This window comes from Oncorhynchus keta, chromosome 4, assembly GCF_023373465.1.
Source record: "Oncorhynchus keta strain PuntledgeMale-10-30-2019 chromosome 4, Oket_V2, whole genome shotgun sequence".
Classification (NCBI taxonomy): Eukaryota; Metazoa; Chordata; class Actinopteri; order Salmoniformes; family Salmonidae; genus Oncorhynchus; species Oncorhynchus keta.
Genome location: NC_068424.1, coordinates 5,356,493 through 5,379,516, shown reverse-complemented (window position 1 = coordinate 5,379,516; position 23,024 = coordinate 5,356,493).

Here is a 23,024-nt window from a genome sequence, read left to right as displayed (position 1 = left end):
ACAACACACCTGAGGCCAAAGAGAAACCAAGTCACAACACACCTGGGACCAAAGACAAACCAAGCCACAACACACCTGAGGCCAAAGAGAAACCAAGTCACAACACACCTGAGGCCAAAGAGAAACCAAGCCACAACACACCTGAGGCCAAAGAGAAACCAAGTCACAACACACCTGGGACCAAAGAGAAACCATGCCACAACACACCTGAGGCCAAAGAGAAACCAAGTCACAACACACCTGAGGCCAAAGAGAAACCAAGCCACAACACACCTGAGGCCAAAGAGAAACCAAGTCACAACACACCTGGGACCAAAGAGAAACCAAGCCACAACACACCTGGGACCAAAGACAAACCAAGCCACAACACACCTGGGACCAAAGAGAAACCAAGCCACAACACACCTGGGACCAAAGACAAACCAAGTCACAACACACCTGAGGCCAAAGAGAAACCAAGCCACAACACACCTCAGGTCAAGCAAAGTCAAAACAAGCCACAACACACCTGGGGCCAAAGACAAACCAAGCCACAACACACCTGAGACCAAAGAGAAACCAAGCCACAACACACCTGAGGTCAAGCAAAGTCAAAACAAGTCACAACACACCTGGGGCCAAAGACAAACCAAGCCACAACACACCTGGGGCCAAAGAGAAACCATCCACAACACACCTGGGACCAAAGACAAACCAAGCCACAACACACCTGGGACCAAAGACAAACCAAGCCACAACACACCTGAGGCCAAAGAGAAACCAAGCCACAACACACCTGAGGCCAAAGAGAAACCAAGTCACAACACACCTGAGACCAAAGAGAAACCAAGCCACAACACACCTGAGGTCAAGCAAAGTCAAAACAAGCCACAACACACCTGGGGCCAAAGTCAAAACAAGCCACAACACACCTGGGGCCAAAGACAAACCAAGCCTCAACACACCTGGGGCCAAAGAGAAACCAAGCCACAACACACCTGGGGCCAAAGACAAACCAAGCCACAACACACCTGGGGCCAAAGACAAACCAAGCCACAACACACCTGAGGCCAAAGAGAAACCAAGCCACAACACACCTGGGGCCAAAGACAAAACCAAGCCACAACACACCTGGGGCCAAAGACAAAACCAAGCCACAATACACCTGGGGCCAAAGAGAAACCAAGCCACAACACACCTGGGACCAAAGACAAACCAAGCCACAACACACCTGAGGCCAAAGAGAAACCAAGCCACAACACACCTGGGACCAAAGACAAACCAAGCCACAACACACCTGGGACCAAAGACAAACCAAGCCACAACACACCTGGGACCAAAGACAAACCAAGCCACAACACACCTGGGACCAAAGACAAACCAAGCCACAACACACCTGAGGCCAAAGACAAACCAAGCCACAACACACCTGGGGCCAAAGAGAAACCATCCACAACACACCTGGGACCAAAGACAAACCAAGCCAGAACACACCTGAGGCCAAAGAGAAACCAGGCCACAACACACCTGAGGCCAAAGAGAAACCAAGTCACAACACACCTGAGACCAAAGAGAAACCAAGCCACAACACACCTGAGGTCAAGCAAAGTCAAAACAAGCCACAACACACCTGGGGCCAAAGTCAAAACAAGCCACAACACACCTGGGGCCAAAGACAAACCAAGCCTCAACACACCTGGGGCCAAAGAGAAACCAAGCCACAACACACCTGGGGCCAAAGACAAACCAAGCCACAACACACCTGGGGCCAAAGACAAACCAAGCCACAACACACCTGAGGCCAAAGAGAAACCAAGCCACAACACACCTGGGGCCAAAGACAAAACCAAGCCACAACACACCTGGGGCCAAAGACAAAACCAAGCCACAACACACCTGGGGCCAAAGAGAAACCAAGCCACAACACACCTGGGACCAAAGACAAACCAAGCCACAACACACCTGAGGCCAAAGAGAAACCAAGCCACAACACACCTGGGACCAAAGACAAACCAAGCCACAACACACCTGGGACCAAAGACAAACCAAGCCACAACACACCTGGGACCAAAGACAAACCAAGCCACAACACACCTGGGGCCAAAGACAAACCAAGCCACAACACACCTGGGACCAAAGACAAACCAAGCCACAACACACCTGAGGCCAAAGACAAACCAAGCCACAACACACCTGGGGCCAAAGACAAAGACATAAGACAGAAACAATGTTTCAAAGCATCAACAAGTATGCAGAAGTCACACACAGGAGTGTTACACACACACACACACAGACATACAGTCAGTACTGCAACCGTGTTAAATATCCACCATGCGAGGAGATTAAAAGGTAGAATTCCGTCGGTCATTAATCTAAACTAATCCCAGCTGGTCGTAATTCCAGATGATAATCCCAGATCCTGGGTCAGTTTTCCGAGTCGACCATGGAATCCTAGATGGAAGTGTAATGTTCCTGTCTATGGTGTGTATCTCAAATGGCACCCTATTCCCTTTATAGTGCACTACTTTAGAACAGAGCCCTATGACACCCTACTCCCTTTATAGTGCACTACTTTAGACCAGAGCCCTATGGCACCCTATTCCCTATATAGTGCACTACTTTAGACCAGAACCCTATGGCACCCTATTCCCTTTATAGTGCACTACTTTTGACCACTACTTTTGACCACGGTCCATAGGGCTCTGGTCTAAAGTAGTGCACTAAATAGGGAATAGGTTGCATTTTGGGTTGCATTTCTAAGACTGCTTAAATTCTGAGACTCCTGTTCAAATAGCACAAATTCAAACAGACTGATGCGTTGGGACACGCTACAGCTAGAAGGAGAACGCGATTAAGAATTACTGCCAAGTCAAATACTTGTTTAAGTAGAAAAGCAAAAACTCTGATGAAAAATGTGATTCAATCTGTCCAAACCGTCAGTGGTTATTTTGAAGAGGAAATCATGGCCAGCGTTTCAGACCAGAACACAAAATAATGAGCCACCCACTGCAGAAAATGTTTAATGCAAACAGACCCAGATGACAGGCCCTATGGTCAGATGACAGGCCTTATGGTCAGATGATAGGCCCTATGGTCAGATGACAGGCCCTATGGTCAGATGACAGGCCCTATGGTCAGATGACAGGCCCTATGGTCAGATGACAGGCCCTATGGTCAGGTGACAGGCTCTATGGTCAGATGATAGGCCCTATGGTCAGATGATAGGCCCTATGGTCAGATGACAGGCCCTATGGTCAGATGATAGGCCCTATGGTCAGATGACAGGCCCTATGGTCAGATGACAGGCCTTATGGTCAGATGATAGGCCCTATGGTCAGATGACAGGCCCTATGGTCAGATGACAGGCCCTATGGTCAGATGACAGGCCCTATGGTCAGATGACAGGCCTTATGGTCAGATGACAGGCCTTATGGTCAGATGACAGGCCCTATGGTCAGATGACAGGCCCTATGGTCAGATGACAGGCCCTATGGTCAGATGACAGGCCTTATGGTCAGATGACAGGCCTTATGGTCAGATGACAGGCCCTATGGTCAGATGACAGGCCCTATGGTCAGATTACAGGCCCTATGGTCAGATGACAGGCCCTATGGTCAGATGACAGGCCCTATGGTCAGATGACAGGCCCTATGGTCAGATGACAGGCCTTATGGTCAGATGACAGGCCCTATGGTCAGATGACACGGCCCTATGGTCAGATGACAGGCCCTATGGTCAGATGACAGGCCCTATGGTCAGATGACAGGCCCTATGGTCAGATGACAGGCCCTATGGTCAGATGACAGGCCTTATGGTCAGATGACAGGCCCTATGGTCAGATGACAGGCCTTATGGTCAGATGACAGGCCCTATGGTCAGATGACAGGCCTTATGATCAGATGACAGGCCCTATGGTCAGATGACAGGCCTTATGGTCAGATGACAGGCCCTATGGTCAGATGACAGGCCCTATGGTCAGATGACAGGCCCTATGGTCAGATGATAGGCCTTATGGTCAGATGACAGGCCCTATGGTCAGATGACAGGCCCTATGGTCAGATGACAGGCCCTATGGTCAGATCACAGGCCTTAGATGGCGCCGGAGGAGATGGCCACCGTTTTACAGTCTCCTAACTAAATGTGCTATTTTCTGGGGGGGTTTTCGCGATATTTGTAAATTATTTTGTACATAATGTTTCTGCAACCGTATTTTACGTCAGGAAAGAGCTTCTGGATATCAGGACAGCGATCCCTCACCTCGGATTAGACAAAGAGCTTCTGGATATCAGGACAGCGATCACTCACATCGGAATAGACAAAGAGTTTCTGGATATCAGGACAGGGATCACTCACCTCAGATAAGACAAAGAGCTTCTGGATATCAGGACAGCGATCACTCACATCGGAATAGACAAAGAGTTTCTGGATATCAGGACAGGGATCACTCACCTCAGATAAGACAAAGAGCTTCTGGATATCAGGACAGCGATCACTCACATCGGATTAGACAAAGAGTTTCTGGATATCAGGACAGCGATCACTCACCTCAGATTAGACAAAGAGCTTCTGGATATCAGGACAGCGATCACTCACCTCGGATTAGACAAAGAGCTTCTGGATATCAGGACAGCGATCACTCACCTCGGATTAGACAAAGAGCTTCTGGATATCAGGACAGCGATCACTCACCTCGGATTAGACAAAGAGCTTCTGGATATCAGGACAGCGATCACTCACCTCGGATTAGATTAAGATTATTTAAACAACAACAACAACAAGCAGGATTTACACGATATCCTCCAAACAACCCACAAGGCAGACATCCCAATTTTTCGCAAAAGGAAGTGGCGCAGAGGACGAAGAGCCGGATGCCTCGTCCAGACCCGCAGTAGGCGAGTGGCAAAGCTGCCGTTACCATCAATATTACTTGCCAACGTGCAATCACTGGACAATAAACTAGACAAGGTATGATCACAAATATCCTACCAACGGGACATCAGACTGTGAAATCCTATGTTTCATGGAATCATGGCTGAATGAAGACATGGATATTCAGCTAGCGGGATATACGGGGCACCTGCAAGATAGAACAGAACTCCAGTAAGACGAGGGGGAGGGGGGGTCTGTGCATGTTTGTAAACAAGAGCTGGTGCACGAAATCTAAGGAAGTCTATTGGTTTTGCTCGCCTGAAGTAGAGTATATTGTGATAAAATGCAGGCCACACTAATTGCCTAGAGGGTTCTGAGCTATTCTTTTTGTGGTTGTTTCTTTACCACCACAGACAGATGCTAGCATTAAGACCGCACTCAGTCAGCTGTATAAGGAAATAAGCAAACAGGAAACCACTCACCCAGAGGCGGCGCTCCTAGTGGCCGGAGACTAATGCAGGTAAACTTAAATCAGTTCTACAAAATCTCTATCAACATGTTAAATGTGCAACCAGAGGGAAATAAATTATGTTCTGTCATTCAGACTACAGGAGCAGACAATGTGTGGTGTTCAATGTAGACCTACATTCCATCAGACTTTAGAATAAAAACACACGCAGGGCTTGACCTTTAACCTGTTTATCCACTTGTCCTTCAGACAAGGAGGTGACTGAAAATGTTGTATTGTTTTATGCAAGAAACCAGACAAATTAATCAGACAAACTATACCACCCTCTGCCTATTGGCACCTTATTTTATTCAAGCCTCTTAAAATACACCACCCTTTAAGACAACAAAAACTAGAAATTCACACGTTTTGTGCTCTTGTAGGAAGCAAGCACTCCCCCGTTGTTGACTACAAATTATTAGAGTTATTAAAACTTGTTTTTCAACCACCTCCACAATTTTCTTGTTAACAAACCATATTTTTGGCAAGGCGGTTAGGACATCTACTTTCTGCATGCCGCAAGTAACTTTTCTAACAATTGTTTACAAACATATGTTGAAGCAACATCAGTCAGGAAGTTAAAGCTTGGTCGCATTGGGTCTTCCAAATGGACAATGACCCCAAGCATACTTCCAAAGTTGTGGCAAAATGGTTTAAGGGCAACAATGTCAAGGTATTGGAGTGGCCATCACAAAGCCCTGACCTCAGTTCTATAGACAATTTGTGGGCAGAACTGAAGAAGGCTGAGCGAGCAAGGAGGCCTACAAACCTGACTCAGTTACACCAGCTTTGTCAGGGGGATTGGGCCAAAATTCACCCAACTTAGTGTGGGAAGTTTGTGGAAGGCTACATTAAACGTTTGACTCAAGTTAAACAATTTAAAGGCAATGCCAGCAAATACTAATTGAGTGCCTAGGAACAGTGGGTTAACTGCCTTGTTCAGGGACAGAATGACAGCCTGGGAACAGTGGGTTAACTGCCTTGTTCAGGGCCAGAACGACAGACTTGTACCTAGTCAGCTTGGGGATTTGATCGTGCAACCTTTTGCTTACTAGCTCAATGCTCTAACAACTAGGCTACCTGCCACCCCGATAGCTAGGTAGGATAGGTAGGATGAGGTCAGACAGGTGGTATGTTGTCCATACTGTATACCACAAACCCTGGGGTTTCTTATTGCTGTTATAAACTGGTTACCAAAGTAATTAGAGCAGGAAAAACACATGTTTTGTCGTACCAGTGGTATATGGTCTGATATACTATGGCTGTCAGCCAATCAGCATTCAGGGCTCGAACCACCCAGTTTATAACGTGGAATAGACACCGTTTGGAACGCGGTTTTAATAACCAACCCCCATCCAGGAATAGACCCAACCGTTGTATAAATCCATGATACTGAATTTGATGCGTGACTTTGCCTGGATCAGAAAAAGTTTCGGACAAACAGACAGCGAGGTTTATATTAATGCTTGTTGCCTGCCTTACTGCCTGAATTACTACCTTACTGCCTTACAACCGCACTGCCTTCCATACTACCTAATTACCTTACTGCCATACTACCTAATTACCTTACTGCCTTACTACCTAAATACCCAACCGTTGTATAAATCCATGATACTGAATTTGATGCGTGACTTTGCCTGGATCAGAAAAAGTTTCGGACAAACAGACAGCGAGGTTTATATTAATGCTTGCTGCCTGCCTTACTGCCTGAATTACTACCTTACTGCCTTATCACCTTACTGCCATACTGCCGTATCACCTTACTGCCATACTGACTTATCACCTTACAGCCTTACTACCTAATTACCTTACTGCCATACTGCCTTATCACCTTACTTCCATACTACCTAATTACCTTACTGCCTTACTGCCTAATCACCTTACTGCCTTACTACTATGTTGTAAATATTTGTTCTTAAACTCTTCTGAACTGTTGGTTAAAAACGTATTGATACCACCCATCCCGGATCCGGGAGCGTAATCATCGAATGACACTAATTAGCATAACGCAACGGACATAAATATTGCTAGAAAATATTCCTATGAATGAAAATCACAAGTGAAATATATTGAAACACAGCTTAACCTTTTGTTAATCACCCTGTCATCTCAGATTTTCAAAATATGCTTTACAGCCAAAGCAAGACAAGCATTTGTGTAAGTTTATCGATAGCCTAGCATAGCATTATGTCCAGCTAGCAGCAGGTAACTTGGTCACGAAAATCAGAAAGGCAATCAAATTAAATCGTTTACCTTTGATGAGCTTCGGATATTTTCACTCATGAGACTCCCAGTTAGATAGCCAATGTTCCTTTTTTCCAAAAATATTATTTTTTTAGGTGAAAATGCTCTGTTGGTTCTTCACGTTTGGCTGAGAAATCGACCAGAAATTGCGGTCACGAAAATGCAGAAAATGTTTCAAAATTAGCTCCATAATATCGACAGAAACATGGCAAACGTTGTTTATAATCAATCCTCAAGGTGTTTTTAAAATATCTATTCGATAATATATCCACCGGGACAATTGGTTTTTCAGTAGGAGCGAGAGGAAAAATGGCTACCTCTGTATTTTAAGAATCACTCTGAGAGCCATCAGGTGACCACTTGCGCAATGTAGCCGCTTACGCTTATTCTTCAACATAAATGCGTAAAACTACGTCACAATGCTGTAAACACCTTGGGGAATACGTAGAAAAAGTAATCTGGTTGATAGCCCATTCACTGCTCAATAGGGATGCATTGGAACGCAGCGCTTTCAAAACATGAGTCACTTCCGGATTGGATTATTCTCAGGCTTTTGCCTGCAATATATCAGTTCTGTTACACTCACCGACAATATTTTTACAGTTTTGGAAACTTTAGAGTGTTTTCTATCCTAAACCGTCAATTATGTGAATATTCTAGCATCTTGTCCTGACAAAATATCCCATTTACTATGGGAACGTTATTTTGCCAAAAATGAAAATACTGCCCCCTAGTCACAACAGGTTTTAAGGGCTTGTAAGTAAGCATTTTACATTTCACTTGTTATATTCGGCGTATGTGACAAATAAAGATTGATTTGATTTGATGGGAATTTAGTAAAAAAAGTTTAAAAAGGATCGCAAAATTACATTAACTATCCCAAAATTACGGTAACTATGCCAAAATTCTGGTATCTATCCCAAAATTACGGTAACTATCCCAGCAGTGTTAGAAGCACCACCTAGGCCTACACAGTGATTATGAGTGGGCTGGTATAGTTAAGACCTTGATTTTTACTTCTCTCAACTCTCACTTGTTAGCCAACTCCCCCGACCATTATCCACGCCTCCCTCTTCCCAAAAGTATGCTCCCCCGATCCTCCCACAACCATGCTCCCCCACCTCCCATGAGTCTGCCCCCCACCTTTCTCTACTGCTCCCCCACTTCCCAAACGCCTTCTCCACCCCTATTGCCTCCCACACGCCTGCTCCCCCACCCTCTCTCCTACTCCCCCCACCTCTCATACTTCTGTTCCCCCTCACCTCCTTTCTCTCCTCTCAGCCTGTCCTCTCTCTCCTGCTTGGGGATGCTAATGGCTGATGTTTCTATCTCTCTCCTGCTGGGGGAGGCTAATGGCTGATGTCTCTCTCTCTCTCTTCTGCTTGGGGAGGCTAATGGCTGATGTCTCTCTCTCTCTCCTGCTGGGGGAGGCTAATGGCTGATGTCTCTCTCTCTCTCCTGCTTGGGGATGCTAATGGCTGATGTTTCTATCTCTCTCCTGCTGGGGGAGGCTAATGGCTGATGTCTCTCTCTCTCTCTTCTGCTTGGGGAGGCTAATGGCTGATGTCTCTCTCTCTCCTGCTGGGGGAGGCTAATGGCTGATGTCTCTCTCTCTCTCTCCTGCTGGGGGAGGCTAATGGCTGATGTCTCTCTCTCCTGCTTGGGGAGGCTAATGGCTGATGTCTCTCTCTCTCTCTCTTCTGCTTGGGGAGGCTAATGGCTGATGTCTCTCTCTCTCCTGCTGGGGGAGGCTAATGGCTGATGTCTCTCTCTCTCTCTCCTGCTGGGGGAGGCTAATGGCTGATGTCTCTCTCTCCTGCTGGGGGAGGCTAATGGCTGATGTCTCTCTCTCTCTCTCTCCTGCTGGGGGAGGCTAATGGCTGATGTCTCTCTCTCTCTCTCTCCTGCTGGGGGAAGCTAATGGCTGATGTCTCTCTCTCCTGCTTGGGGAGGCTAATGGCTGATGTCTCTCTCTCTCCTGCTGGGGAGGATAATGGCTGATGTCTCTCTCTCTCTCTCTCTCCTGCTGGGGAGGATAATGGCTGATGTCTCTCTCTCTCTCTTCTGCTGGGGGAGGCTAATGGCTGATGTCTCTCTCTCTCTCTCCTGCTGGGGAGGCTAATGGCTGATGTCTTTCTCTCTCTCTCCTGCTGGGGGAGGCTAATGGCTGATGTCTCTCTCTCTCTCTCCTGCTGGGGGAGGCTAATGGCTGATGTCTTTCTCTCTCTCTCTCCTGCTGGGGGAGGCTAATGGCTGATGTCTCTCTCTCTCCTGCTGGGGGAGGCTAATGGCTGATGTCTCTCTCTCTCTCCTGCTGGGGGAGGCTAATGGCTGATGTCTCTCTCTCTCTCTCCTGCTGGGGGAGGCTAATGGCTGATGTCTCTCTCTCTCTCTTCTGCTTGGGGAGGCTAATGGCTGATGTCTCTCTCTCCTGCTGGGGGAGGCTAATGGCTGATGTCTCTCTCTCTCTCTTCTGCTGGGGGAGGCTAATGGTTGATGTCTCTTTCTCTCCTCTGCTGGGGGAGGCGAATGGCTGATGTCTCTCTCTCTCTCTCTCTTCTGCTGGGGGAGGCTAATGGCTGATGTCTCCCTCTCTCTCCTGCTGGGGGAGGCTAATGGCTGATGTCTCTCTCTCTTCTGCTGGGGGAGGCTAATGGCTCACCTCTCTCTCTCTTCTGCTGGGGGAGGCTAATGGCTGATGTCTCTATCTCTCTTCTGCTGGGGGAGGCTAATGGCTGATATCTCTCTCTGCTGCTGGGGGAGGCTAATGGCTGATGTCTCTCTCTCTCTTCTGCTGGGGGAGGCTAATGGCTGATCTCTCTCTTTCTCTTTCTATTTCCTGCTTGGGGAGGCTAATGGCTCAACTCCATCTCCTGCTTTGGGAGAATATTGGCTCACCTCTCTCTCCTGCTTGGAGAGGCTAATGGCAAACCTCTCTCTCTCTCTCTCTCTCTCTCTCTCTCTCTCTCTCTCTCTCTCTCTCTCTCTCTCTCTCTCTCTGTCTCTCATCCTGGGGGGAAGCTAGTGGCTCATCTCTCTCTCTCTCCTGCTGGGGAGGCTAATGGCTCATCTCTCTCTGTCTAAATCTCTCTCTCTTGTTTGGGGGGAGGCTAGTGGCTCATCTCTCTCTCTCTCTCCTGCTGGGGGGAGGCTAACGTCTCATCTCTCTCTCTCTCTCTCTCTCTCTCTTCATTTGGGGGAGGCTAATGGCTCACCTCTCCCTCTCCCTCCTCTTCCCCTCCCTCCCCCTCTGTATCTTCCATTCCTCAGACTGAAAGTCAGGATCAGTAGAGTGCTTTACATGTCCCCTTCAGCCCTCAGGTTCAATAAATCAGCCATAGTGTTTGGGTGCATCCCAAATTGCACCTTATCCCATATATAGTGGTCTACATTCACCTATAGTAGTGCACAACATCCACCTATAGTAGTGCACTATATAGGGAATAAACTGTCATTTGGGAAACAGCGGGTGTCATACTGGACAGAAGGAATGATGCCTCCATTGAAATCCCAATAAGAGCCTGTCTCAGTCTTAGTCTGAGCCTTAGTCTGAGCCTTAGTCTGAGTCGTAATCTGAGCCTTAGTCTGAGTCTTATTCTAAACCTTAATCTGAGCCTTAGTCTGAGCCTTAGTGTGAGTCGTAATCTGAGCCTTAATCTGAGTCTTAATCTGAGTCTTAGTCTAAGCCTTAGTCTGAGCCTTAATCTGAGCCTTAGTCTAAGCCTTAATCTGAGCCTTAGTCTGAGCCTTAATCTGATCCTTATTCTAAACCGTAGTCTGAGTTTTAGTCTGACTTAGTCTGAGACTTATTCTGAGCCGGGGAGGAAAGGTGAGGACAATGTAACTGTCTGGCTGTACAAAAGAGATGTGCCCTAGTCTCTGTTTTAGGAGGGACAGAGATGAGGATAAATAAAATGGCAGCATTAAGCTGTCACCTCAGGACACCCACGCAATACACACACCCACGCAATACACACACCCACGCAATACACACACCCACGCAATACACACACCCACGCAATACACAATACAAAGCTGTTTTAGAAACATGACTGTGGGGCCGAGACCACACTGGGTAGTTAGTAATTCCAGAGAACTTCCATGTTTTTTTTGTTGTTTTTTTTTTAAAGTGAAGGGCATTTCAGTTCGGAAGTCTATGACTCTGGAAATCTAAACTGTGTTTGTTTTCATAATTGGGAGTATTATGATTATTTCACCAGGGGACCGTTGAACGTCTGGAGGAAAATATATAGCAACACTTAGACAATATTTCATCACAGACTACAGCAGTTCATTATTCTTTGTGCTGTGGTCCAATTGTGTTGTTGGAATAATTCAGTTGCTTCAAACCACCAGCCACTGGAGGGGCTTTGTAAAGGGAAACAAGAAAAACCACAGCATGCATCCTAAATGGCACCCTATTCCCTAGTGCACTACTTTAGACCAGAGCCCTATGGCACCCTATTCCCTATTTAGTCCACTACTTTAGACCAGAGACCTATGGCACCCTATTCCCTATATAGTGCACTACTTTAGACCAGAGACCTATGGCACCCTATTCCCTATATAGTACACTGCTTTAGATCAGAGCCCTATGGCACCCTATTCCCTATATAGTGCACTACTTTAGACCAGAGCCCTATGGCACCCTATTCCCTATATAGTGCACTACTTTAGACCAGAGCCCTATGGCACCCTATTCCCTAGTGCACTGCTTTAGGCCAGACCCCTATGGCACCCTATTCCCTATATAGTGCACTACTTTAGACCAGGGTCCATATTGCTCTGGTCATAGGTAGTGTTTTTATAATGGACAGGGTTCCATTTGGGACAGAGCATTTTTTTTTTGTTGCTGAAACTTATACAACAACAGACAGTCCAGTCCATCTGTAGAGTAGTATCAGTCTATTGTCTGAGGGCTGGGGGCTGAAGGCTGAAGGCTGAGGGCAGAGGGCAGAGGGCTGAGGGCTGAGGGCTGAGGGCTGAGGGCTGAGGGCTGAGGGCTGAGGGCTGAGGGCTGAGGGTAGAGGGCAGAGGGCTGAGGTCTAAGGGCTGAGGGCTGAGGGCTGAGGGCTGAGGGCTGAGGGCTGAGGGCTGAGGGCTAAGGGCTGAGGGCTGAGGGCTGAGGGCTGAGGGCTGAGGGCTGAGGGCTGAAGGCTGAGGGCTAAGGGCTGAGGGCTGAGGGCAGAGGGCAGAGGGCAGAGGGCAGAGGGCTGAGGGCTGAGGGTAGAGGGCAGAGGGCTGAGGTCTGAGGGCTGAGGTCTGAGGGCTGAGGGCTGAGGGCTGAGGGCTGAGGGCTGAAGGCTGAGGGCTAAGGGCTGAGGGCTGAGGGCAGAGGGCAGAGGGCAGAGGGCAGAGGGCTGAGGGCTGGGGGCTGAGGGCTGAGGGCTGAGGGCTGAGGGCAGAGGGCTGAGGGCAGAGGGCAGAGGGCAGAGGGCAGAGGGCAGAGGGCAGAGGGCAGAGGGCAGAGGGCAGAGGGCAGAGGGCAGAGGGCAGAGGGCAGAGGGCAGAGGGCTGAGGGCTGAGGGCTAGACCGCAGCTCTTCCTGTTACAGTATGCTTGTTCCTCTAGGCTCACCGCCAGTATTTCCTTTATCCACAAAACCATTTCCTCAACAGATTTGACTGTCAAATAAAACATCCTAACTGCACACATATGTTTGATAGTGAAAGTTAAGAGGGAGAAGCTTTTGAAGATTTTCAGTGGGATGCATCTGGGTCCGTCCTGGCTGGAGGAAGGAGAACAGTGGGCTTTGGTCAAATGCAGTGTGCACTATAAAGGGAATAGGTGGCAACAGGGAAGCAAGCTAAACCACTTTTTGACCCAGTCGTAAATATGAGCCCCTGGGCGGCCATTTTTCTCCCAGCATCCTTACCTTCCACCTCTCCATCCTTTCATCCCGTCGTCTTCAGTCTCGGGAGCGATGAGACATCACGAAGCCACGAGACAAGATGTTCTTAAACAGTAAATTACAGAACCGTTAACGCATCACCAAGGGTGTGCTTGCTTTTCACATGTTACAATAATGGATGTTGAAGGGGGGGGGACCATACAAAATAAAAGATCTCGATTAACTTTTCTTGAGGTTACTTTTTTAAGATGTGGGCTGGTTTTGATGTTGGTCAACCGGGCCCTGCAGGAGTCTGTCCCTATAGACTAAGACTCAACAGTGATTACTAAAGGCACTCCAGCATCCTCACACATCAAAGGCATGTTAGGGGAGTTAGGTCAACCTCAGCAGGGGTCGGCTGATATATGGAAGAGGGGAGAGGGGGAAAATGGAGACTGGAGATGAGGAGGGGGAGAGGGGAGAGAGAGAGAGAGAGAGAGAGAGAGAGAGAGAGAGAGAGAGAGAGAGAGAGAGAGAGAGAGAGAGAGAGAGAGAGAGAGAGAGAGAGAGAGAGAGAGAGAGAGAGGAGCGAGAGAGAGAGAGAGAGAGAGAGAGAGAGAGAGAGAGAGAGAGAGAGAGAGAGAGAGAGAGAGAGAGAGAGAGAGGGAGAGAGAGAGAGAGAGAGAGAGAGAGAGAGAGAGAGAGAGAGAGAGAGAGAGAGAGAGAGGCGAGAGTGAGAGAGAGAGAGAGAGAGAGAGAGAGAGAGAGAGGGTGAGAGAGAGAGAGAGAGAGAGAGAGAGAGAGAGAGAGAGAGAGACAGAGAGACAGAGAGAGAGAGAGAGAGAGAGAGAGAGAGAGAGAGAGAGAGAGAGAGAGAGGAGAGAGAGAGAGAGAGAGAGAGAGAGAGAGAGAGAGAGAGAGAGAGAGAGAGAGAGAGAGAGAGAGAAAGAGGGAGAGAGAGAGAGAGAGAGAGAGAGAGAGAGAGAGAGAGAGAGAGAGAGAGAGAGGCGAGAGTGAGAGAGAGAGAGAGAGAGAGAGAGAGAGAGAGAGAGAGAGAGAGAGGGCGAGAGGAGAGAGAGAGAGAGAGAGAAAGAGAGAAAGAGACAGAGAGACAGAGAGAGAGAGAGAGAGGAGAGAGAGAGAGAGAGAGAGAGAGAGAGAGAGAGAGAGAGAGAGAGAGAGAGGGCGAGAGTGAGAGAGAGAGAGAGAGAGAGAGAGAGAGAGAGAGAGAGAGAGAGAGAGAGAGACAGAGAGAGAGAGAGAGACAGAGAGAGACAGAGAGAGAGAGAGAGAGAGAGAGAGAGAGAGAGAGAGAGGCTCATGGAGAAACCTCTTGTACAAACTCTCAGCGCTCTGCTGTGTTGTTACCCTCGCGACTCACGGTCAGTGGGGAGAATCACTACATATAAAATAATTTGATTTATAGAATCTACTATGTTCACTAACTAAATAATTGATCATTAATGTCATACAATCCACATTTCAACTCACTTCTTGCAGGACATCGGATAGTTTCAATGGTTTTTTTGTCAAATGCAGTGAAATGCAGTGAAATGCAGTGAAATGCAGTGAAATGCAGTGAAATGCATAACTTGCAATCCCTACGTAAAAGTGCCAGTATTCAATATCAAAATAGTTTAACTAAACAAACAAAACATTTAAAAAAAAATGAGAATAAGAAATAAGATAGGAAGAGGACATACTGGTCTGATATAACATTAACTAAATCTACAGGGTCAATAACCTGTCATACTGGTCTGAAATAACATTAACTAAATCTTTGAAATGTTCTGTTTTTCTACCATCAAACTCAATGAGATCTTATTTAATATTTAAGAATATTTAACTGTTTCTACTATACTAATTTGAATTTAAAGTTGATATAGTGGCTCTAGCTCAAAGCTGAGAGAAACCCAGCAGTATGGAGACTCAAAGCTGAGAGAAACCCAGCAGTATGGAGGCTCAAAGCTGAGAGAAACCCAGCAGTATGGAGGCTCAAAGCTGAGAGAAACCCAGCAGTATGGAGGCTCAAAGCTGAGAGAAACCCAGCAGTATGGAGGCTCAAAGCTGAGAGAAACCCAGCAGTATGGAGGCTCAAAGCTGAGAGAAACCCAGCAGTATGGAGGCTCAAAGCTGAGAGAAACCCAGCGGTATGGAGGTATGGAGGCTCAAAGCTGAGAAAACCCAGCAGTATGGAGGCTCAAAGCAGAGAGAAACCCAGCAGTATGGAGGTATGGAGGCTCAAAGCTGAGAAAACCCAGCAGTATGGAGGCTCAAAGCAGAGAGAAACCCAGCAGTATGGAGGCTCAAAGCTGAGAGAAACCCAGCAGTATGGAGGCTCAAAGCTGAGAGAAACCCAGCAGTATGGAGGTATGGAGGCTCAAAGCTGAGAAAACCCAGCAGTATGGAGGCTCAAAGCTGAGAGAAACCCAGCAGTATGGAGGTATGGAGGCTCAAAGCAGAGAGAAACCCAGCAGTATGGAGGCTCAAAGCTGAGAGAAACCCAGCAGTATGGAGGCTCAAAGCTGAGAGAAACCCAGCAGTATGGAGGCTCAAAGCTGAGAGAAACCCAGCAGTATGGAGGCTCAAAGCTGAGAGAAACCCAGCAGTATGGAGGCTCAAAGCTGAGAGAAACCCAGCAGTATGGAGGCTCAAAGCTGAGAGAAACCCAGCAGTATGGAGGCTCAAAGCTGAGAGAAACCCAGCAGTATGGAGGCTCAAAGCTGAGAGAAACCCAGCAGTATGGAGGCTCAAAGCTGAGAGAAACCCAGCAGTATGGAGCTCAAAGCTGAGAGAAACCCAGCAGTATGGAGGCTCAAAGCTGAGAGAAACCCAGCAGTATGGAGGCTCAAAGCTGAGAGAAACCCAGCAGTATGGAGGCTCAAAGCTGAGAGAAACCCAGCAGTATGGAGGCTCAAAGCTGAGAGAAACCCAGCAGTATGGAGGCTCAAAGCTGAGAGAAACCCAGCAGTATGGAGGCTCAAAGCTGAGAAAAACCCAGCGGTATGTAGGCTCAAAGCAACATAAAGAATCAATCCTCATGAGTGTCAGGCCAAGGTGTTAACTTTGACAGAAGTCTGCTTCCCAAATAGCAACCTGTTCCCTATATAGTGTACTGTTTTTTGATCATGGCCTACAGAGCTCTACATAAGGAATAGTTTGAGATGTAGGACTCGGACAGAGGTTTCACTCCAGAATATTTACGGTTTGGTGCCAAAGGTATTTGTGGGGGAAGTCAGGGGGTTTTCCCCACCAAATGCAATAAAATGTATTTACTACAAGGAAAGAGGATCATCCTTTTTCATTTTACATTCTGGCCTCTGTCTCAAGTGGCACCCTGGTCACTATAGAGCCCACTACATAAGTAGTAAACTATATACTCATTTTACATTCTGGGCTCTGTCTCAAGTGGCACCCTGGTCACTATAGAGCCCACTACATAAGTAGTAAACTATATACTCATTTTACATTCTGGGCTCTGTCTCAAGTGGCACCCTGGTCACTATAGAGCCCACTACATAAGTAGTAAACTATATACTCATTTTACATTCTGGGCTCTGTTTCAAGTGGCACTCTGGTCACTATAGAGCCCACTACATAAGTAGTAAACTATATACTTAGACTCACAGGATCCTGAGTGGCGCAGCTGTCTAAGGCGTCACTACAGACCAAGGGTTCGATCCTGGGCTGTATCACATTCCCGGCCGTAATCGGGAGTCCCACCGCGTAGCGCACAATTGGCCGAGCGTTGTCCGGGTTAGGGGAGGGTTTGGCCCGGGGTTAAATAAATGTTAATTAAATAGCGGTGAACTAATGAGTGAATTAAGCCTTTATAGGGTGCATTAATTTTGACCAGGGCTCCGTTCAAAGGAAGTGTACTATAGATAGGGAATAGGGTGCCATAGGGTTCTGGTCTAAGTTAGTGTACTATGTAGGGAATAGGGTGCCATAGGGCTCTGCTCTAAAGTAGTGCACTATATAGGGAATAGGGTGCCATAGGGCTCTGGTCTAAAGTAGTGCACTATATAGGGAATAGGGTGCCATAGGGCTCTGGTCTAAAGTAGCGCTTTCTGCAGGGAATAAGGTGTAATTTAGGACATATAGCCCTTGCCTCTATCCCTGGATAGCTCCATCCGGCTCTACCAGTACCAACGAAGACAGACCAATGTCACTCAGTCCACATTAAGATAAGGAACACCCAGATGAGTGGAGACTCTCGTCAGACAAAGCCGTTTCCTATTGCAGCAGTGTGGGTTGGAGGTGGGCGGGGGGCGGGGGAGGGGAGGGCTGGAGCGGACGGGTGTGTTTTGGCAAATTGCACCAGACTCATCTTGGCTACAGGCATCCTCTACTCTGGGTTTCTGTGTCGGGTTTCCGTCTCTCTCCGGTTGAGTCCAAAATGGCTCCCTAAAATCAACGTAGCGCATTGCTTTTGCACAGGACCCACACACCACATAGGGAACAGGGTGCCATTTGGGATGCATTAACCAGTCAGAGTACAGGGCCTTATCACGCTGCCCTCCTCTCTGCTTCCAGCGGTAAGATTTCAGGTGCTGGTCTCCAGGGGAACAGGTGTCCCCTCTGTGTCCGGGTGGCAGGGGTCTCTGGGGAGGCCTGGGAAAGGGCAGGTACCGCCACGGAGCGGTTCTACCTCAGAGGACAGATAACAGTGGGCGCTTTGAGGAGAGGGAGAGATTCAGTTCAATTGGCAAGTTTAAAGGGTGGGCATCCCAAATAGAACCCTATTCCCTATATAGTGCACTACTTTAGATCAGAGTCCTATGGCACCCTATTCCCTATATAGTGCACTACTTTAGACCAGAGCCCTATGGCACAGTATCCCCATCTACAGTGCACTAATTTAGACCAGAGCCCTATTGATTGTTCACTATAAAGTGAAAAAGGTGCAATTTGGAAAACAGCTGAAGAGTCTTCATGGAGGTAGACTAGTAAGGGGGAAAAAGACAGACAGAGAAATTCTCCAAATGATTCCTATTGGCTGTAGGAGGGGAAATGAGTTCCTATTGGCTGTAGGGGGGAAATTAGTTCCTATTGGCTGTAGGAGTTCCTAATGATGGGAAAGAGACAACCATGAGATAACACCTCCACCACCAGTCACTCAGACCACCTCCACCACCAGTCACTCAGACCACCTCCACTACCAGTCACTCAGACCACCTCCACTACCAGTCACTCTGACCACCTCCACTACCAGTCACTCAGACCACCTCCACTACCAGTCACTCTGACCACCTCCACTACCAGTCACTCTGACCACCTCCACTACCAGTCACTCTGACCACCTCCACTACCAGTCACTCTGACCACCTCCACTACCAGTCACTCTGACCACCTCCACTACCAGTCACTCTGACCACCTCCACTACCAGTCACTCAGACCACCTCCACTACCAGTCACTCAGACCACCTCCACTACCAGTCACTCTGACCACCTCCACTACCAGTCACTCTGACCACCTCCACTGCCAGTCACTCTGACCACCTCCACCACCAGTCACTCAGACCACCTCCACTACCAGTCACTCAGACAAATGAGAAAATGACAAAACAATACACATTAGATAATGAAATCAGATCAAATTAGTCTCAATAATTTGAATTTAACAGCATTTTGTGAGTTGAGAGATGTAGAGGGAAAGGTAGAAACAGGTCAATATCTCAGGTGTTGAGGGAAAGGTAGAGACAGGTCAATATCTCAGGTGTAGAGGGAAAGGTAGAGACAGGTAAATATCTCAGGTGTGGAGGGAAAGGTAGAGACAGGTCAATATCTCAGGTGTAGAGGGAAAGGTAGAGACAGGTAAATATCTCAGGTGTGGAGGGAAAGGTAGAGACAGGTCAATATCTCAGGTGTAGAGGGAAAGGTAGAGACAGGTAAATATCTCAGGTGTGGAGGGAAAGGTAGAGACAGGTAAATATCTCAGGTGTGGACGGAAAGGTAGAGACAGGTCAATATCTCAGGTGTAGAGGGAAAGGTAGAGACAGGTCAATATCTCAGGTGTAGAGGGAAAGGTAGAGACAGGTCAATATCTCAGGTGTAGAGGGAAAGGTAGAGACAGGTCAATATCTCAGGTGTAGAGGGAAAGGTAGAGACAGGTAAATATCTCAGGTGTGGAGGGAAAGGTAGAGACAGGTCAATATCTCAGGTGTAGAGGGAAAGGTAGAGACAGGTAAATATCTCAGGTGTAGAGGGAAAGGTAGAGACAGGTAAATATCTCAGGTGTTGAGGGAAAGGTAGAGACAGGTAAATATCTCAGGTGTGGAGGGAAAGGTAGAGACAGGTCAATATCTCAGGTGTAGAGGGAAAGGTAGAGACAGGTAAATATCTCAGGTGTAGAGGGAAAGGTAGAGACAGGTAAATATCGCAGGTGTTGAGGGAAAGGTAGAGACAGGTAAATATCTCAGGTGTAGAGGGAAAGGTAGAGACAGGTAAATATCTCAAGTGTTGAGGGAAAGGTAGAAACAGGTAAATATCTCAGGTGTGGAGGGAAAGGTAGAGACAGGTAAATATCTCAGGTGTTGAGGGAAAGGTAGAAACAGGTCAATATCTCAGGTGTGGAGGGAAAGGTAGAGACAGGTCAATATCTCAGGTATGGAGGGAAAGGTAGAGACAGGTCAATATCTCAGGTTTTGAGGGAAAGACAGATCAATATCTCAGGTGTAGAGGGAAAGGTAGAGACAGGTCAATATCTCAGGTGTTGAGGGAAAGGTAGAAACAGGTCAATATCTCAGGTGTTGAGGGATAGGTAGAGACAGGTCAATATCTCAGGTGTTGAGGGAAAGGTAGAGACAGGTCAATATCTCAGGTGTTGAGGGAAAGGTAGAAACAGGTCAATATCTCAGGTGTTGAGGGATAGGTAGAGACAGGTCAATATCTCAGGTGTTGAGGGAAAGGTAGAGACAGGTCAATATCTCAGGTGTTGAGGGAAAGGTAGAAACAGGTAAATATCTCAGGTGTTGAGGGAAAGACAGGTAAATATCTCAGGTGTTGAGGGAAAGGTAGAGACAGGTAAATATCTCAGGTATGGAGGGAAAGGTAGAGACAGGTAAATATCTCAGGTGTTGAGGGAAAGACAGGTCAATATCTCAGGTGTAAAGAGAGAGGGAGAGAGGTAAATATCTCAGGTGTAGAGGTAGAGAGGTCAATATCTCAGGTGTAGAGAGAGAGGTAGAGACAGGTCAATATCTCAGGTGTAGAGAGAGAGGTAGAGACAGGTCAATATCTCAGGTGTAGAGGGAGAGACAGGTGAATATCTCAGATGTAGATCTAGAGCTAGACATGTTGTGCAGGTGAATATCTCTGGGGCAAGTGAAGGCCAACACCTCTCACACTCATTACACACCAGCTCATTTTTAAGGGTTTTTAATTGATGCTGAAGTACTGCTCTAATCTTTTCTGTACAGAGGATTGTGGGAATGTTCATTATATTTGAATGTGATGTGATTGTTTTAAACTTGGCAGATATACACCTCTAAATGAGTGTCGAAGGGCATTGCCTGTCTAGCTGCTGTGGGACTGTAACAGTCAGAAGAGTTCATTGGCTTCGGTTAAATGTCAACATATACTTTCATAGCAAATAGGTCTATGTACTGTTTTAGAAATGTTGTCAAATGTATAGGCTACTTTTTCTTCAGGTTAAGATTTTTACATCATTCGACCTCATGTCCACAACAACATTAATGTTATATCAGACCAGTATGACTTGTTATTGACCCTGTAGATTTAGTTAATGTTATTTCAGACCAGTATGACTTGTTATTGACCCTATAGATTTAGTTAATGTTATTTCAGACCAGAATGACTTGTTATTGACCCTATAGATTTAGTTAATGTTATTTCAGACCAGAATGACTTGTTATTGACCCTATAGATTTAGTTAATGTTATTTCAGACCAGAATGACTTGTTATTGACCCTATAGATTTAGTTAATGTTATATCAGACCAGTATGACTTGTTATTGACCCTATAGATTTAGTTAATGTTATATCAGACCAGTATGACTTGTTATTGACCCTGTAGATTTAGTTAATGTTATTTCAGACCAGTATGACTTGTTATTGACCCTATAGATTTAGTTAATGTTATATCAGACCAGTATGACTTGTTATTGACCCTATAGATTTAGTTAATGTTATATCAGACCAGAATGACTTGTTAGTGACCGTGTAGATTTAGTTAATCATCGAACTATCCCATCGTGTCACTGTGCAGATATAATGAGCCTGCCATACGCACACTTTGACATAAATCATATTCATACACTCCAGCCAGACCATCAACGAGTCCATCCAACCCTGCAGGAAGCCCCGGGGAACGAAGACATTTGCAAATGCCATCAGCGACCTCTCAGCTCCTCTCGGTTCTAAACCCCAAAAGAACGCAGTGATAATATATTGACGGGACTGTCATTTAAAAAACAGTTTTCAGGCTCCTTGAGGATTCATTTGCGTTGACCCAGAATGCTGTATTTTCTTAACACAGGCAGCCGCTACTTTGATGCTATCGGCTTATCCAAACATGGGGAGAGGTGGGCGAGAGAGAGAGAGGCTGCCCACCTCGGTCGGTCCCGCGGAGGACGGCTACGATAAATCACGCTGAAGGCAACGAGAGCTCGCTCATAAATCGTCCTGCCGGTCCTTAAGGGGGGAAAGTTCCCCCAACGTCATTTATCAAAACTCTCACGCTCCGGACGTGGAGCAACTGAAACAGTGCTGGGCTCAGGGTCGCGGTGTATCTGTGATGTTGAGCATATCAACCAGCACATAATGACTTCATTCTGCTGTGAGCGATGTGTTGTTCCAGGGATTTTGCCCTGCGGTGCAATAAATAGCAGCGTGTCTAAGGGGAGGGCTGAGCTAAAATAACCTTTCCCTGAAGTGGAGACATAGAGAAAATGCATTTGACTGTAAAATGTTGATGTGCCTATGAATCTCAGGAAATTGGGCCAATTAGGTAGACTTTTAAAGACAACGCGACGGACTCATGAAAAGATGGACAATGTGATGGAGTCATTTAAAGATGGACAAAGTGATGGAGTCATTTAAAGATGGACAAAGTGATGGAGTCATTTAAAGATGGACAAAGTGATGGAGTCATTTAAAGATGGACAAAGTGATGGAGTCATTTAAAGATGGACAAAGTGATGGAGTCATTTAAAGATGGACAAAGTGATGGAGTCATTTAAAGATGGACAATGTGATGGATCCCGTAATATTGGTTCCATTTGGACCAATTCCAACCAATGGTTTTTCAGGATAGAAATGTTATATCTCAGGACTGGTCTATAGGCCTACTTGTAAATGTATAGATTAATAAACTGTTTGATAAGAAATTGACTCATGTGGTTTAAATGCTATATTCACTCCTCATCACAGTATTGTTACAGTTTAGCTCAAGACTAATGTTCTGGCCAGTCAACGCTAACATCCATAGGTTTCCTCAGGAGAGACAGACAGGAGAGACAGACAGGAGAGACAGACAGGAGAGACAGACAGGAGAGACAGACAGGAGAGACAGACAGGAGAGACAGACAGGAGAGACAGACAGGAGAGACAGACAGGAGAGACAGACAGGA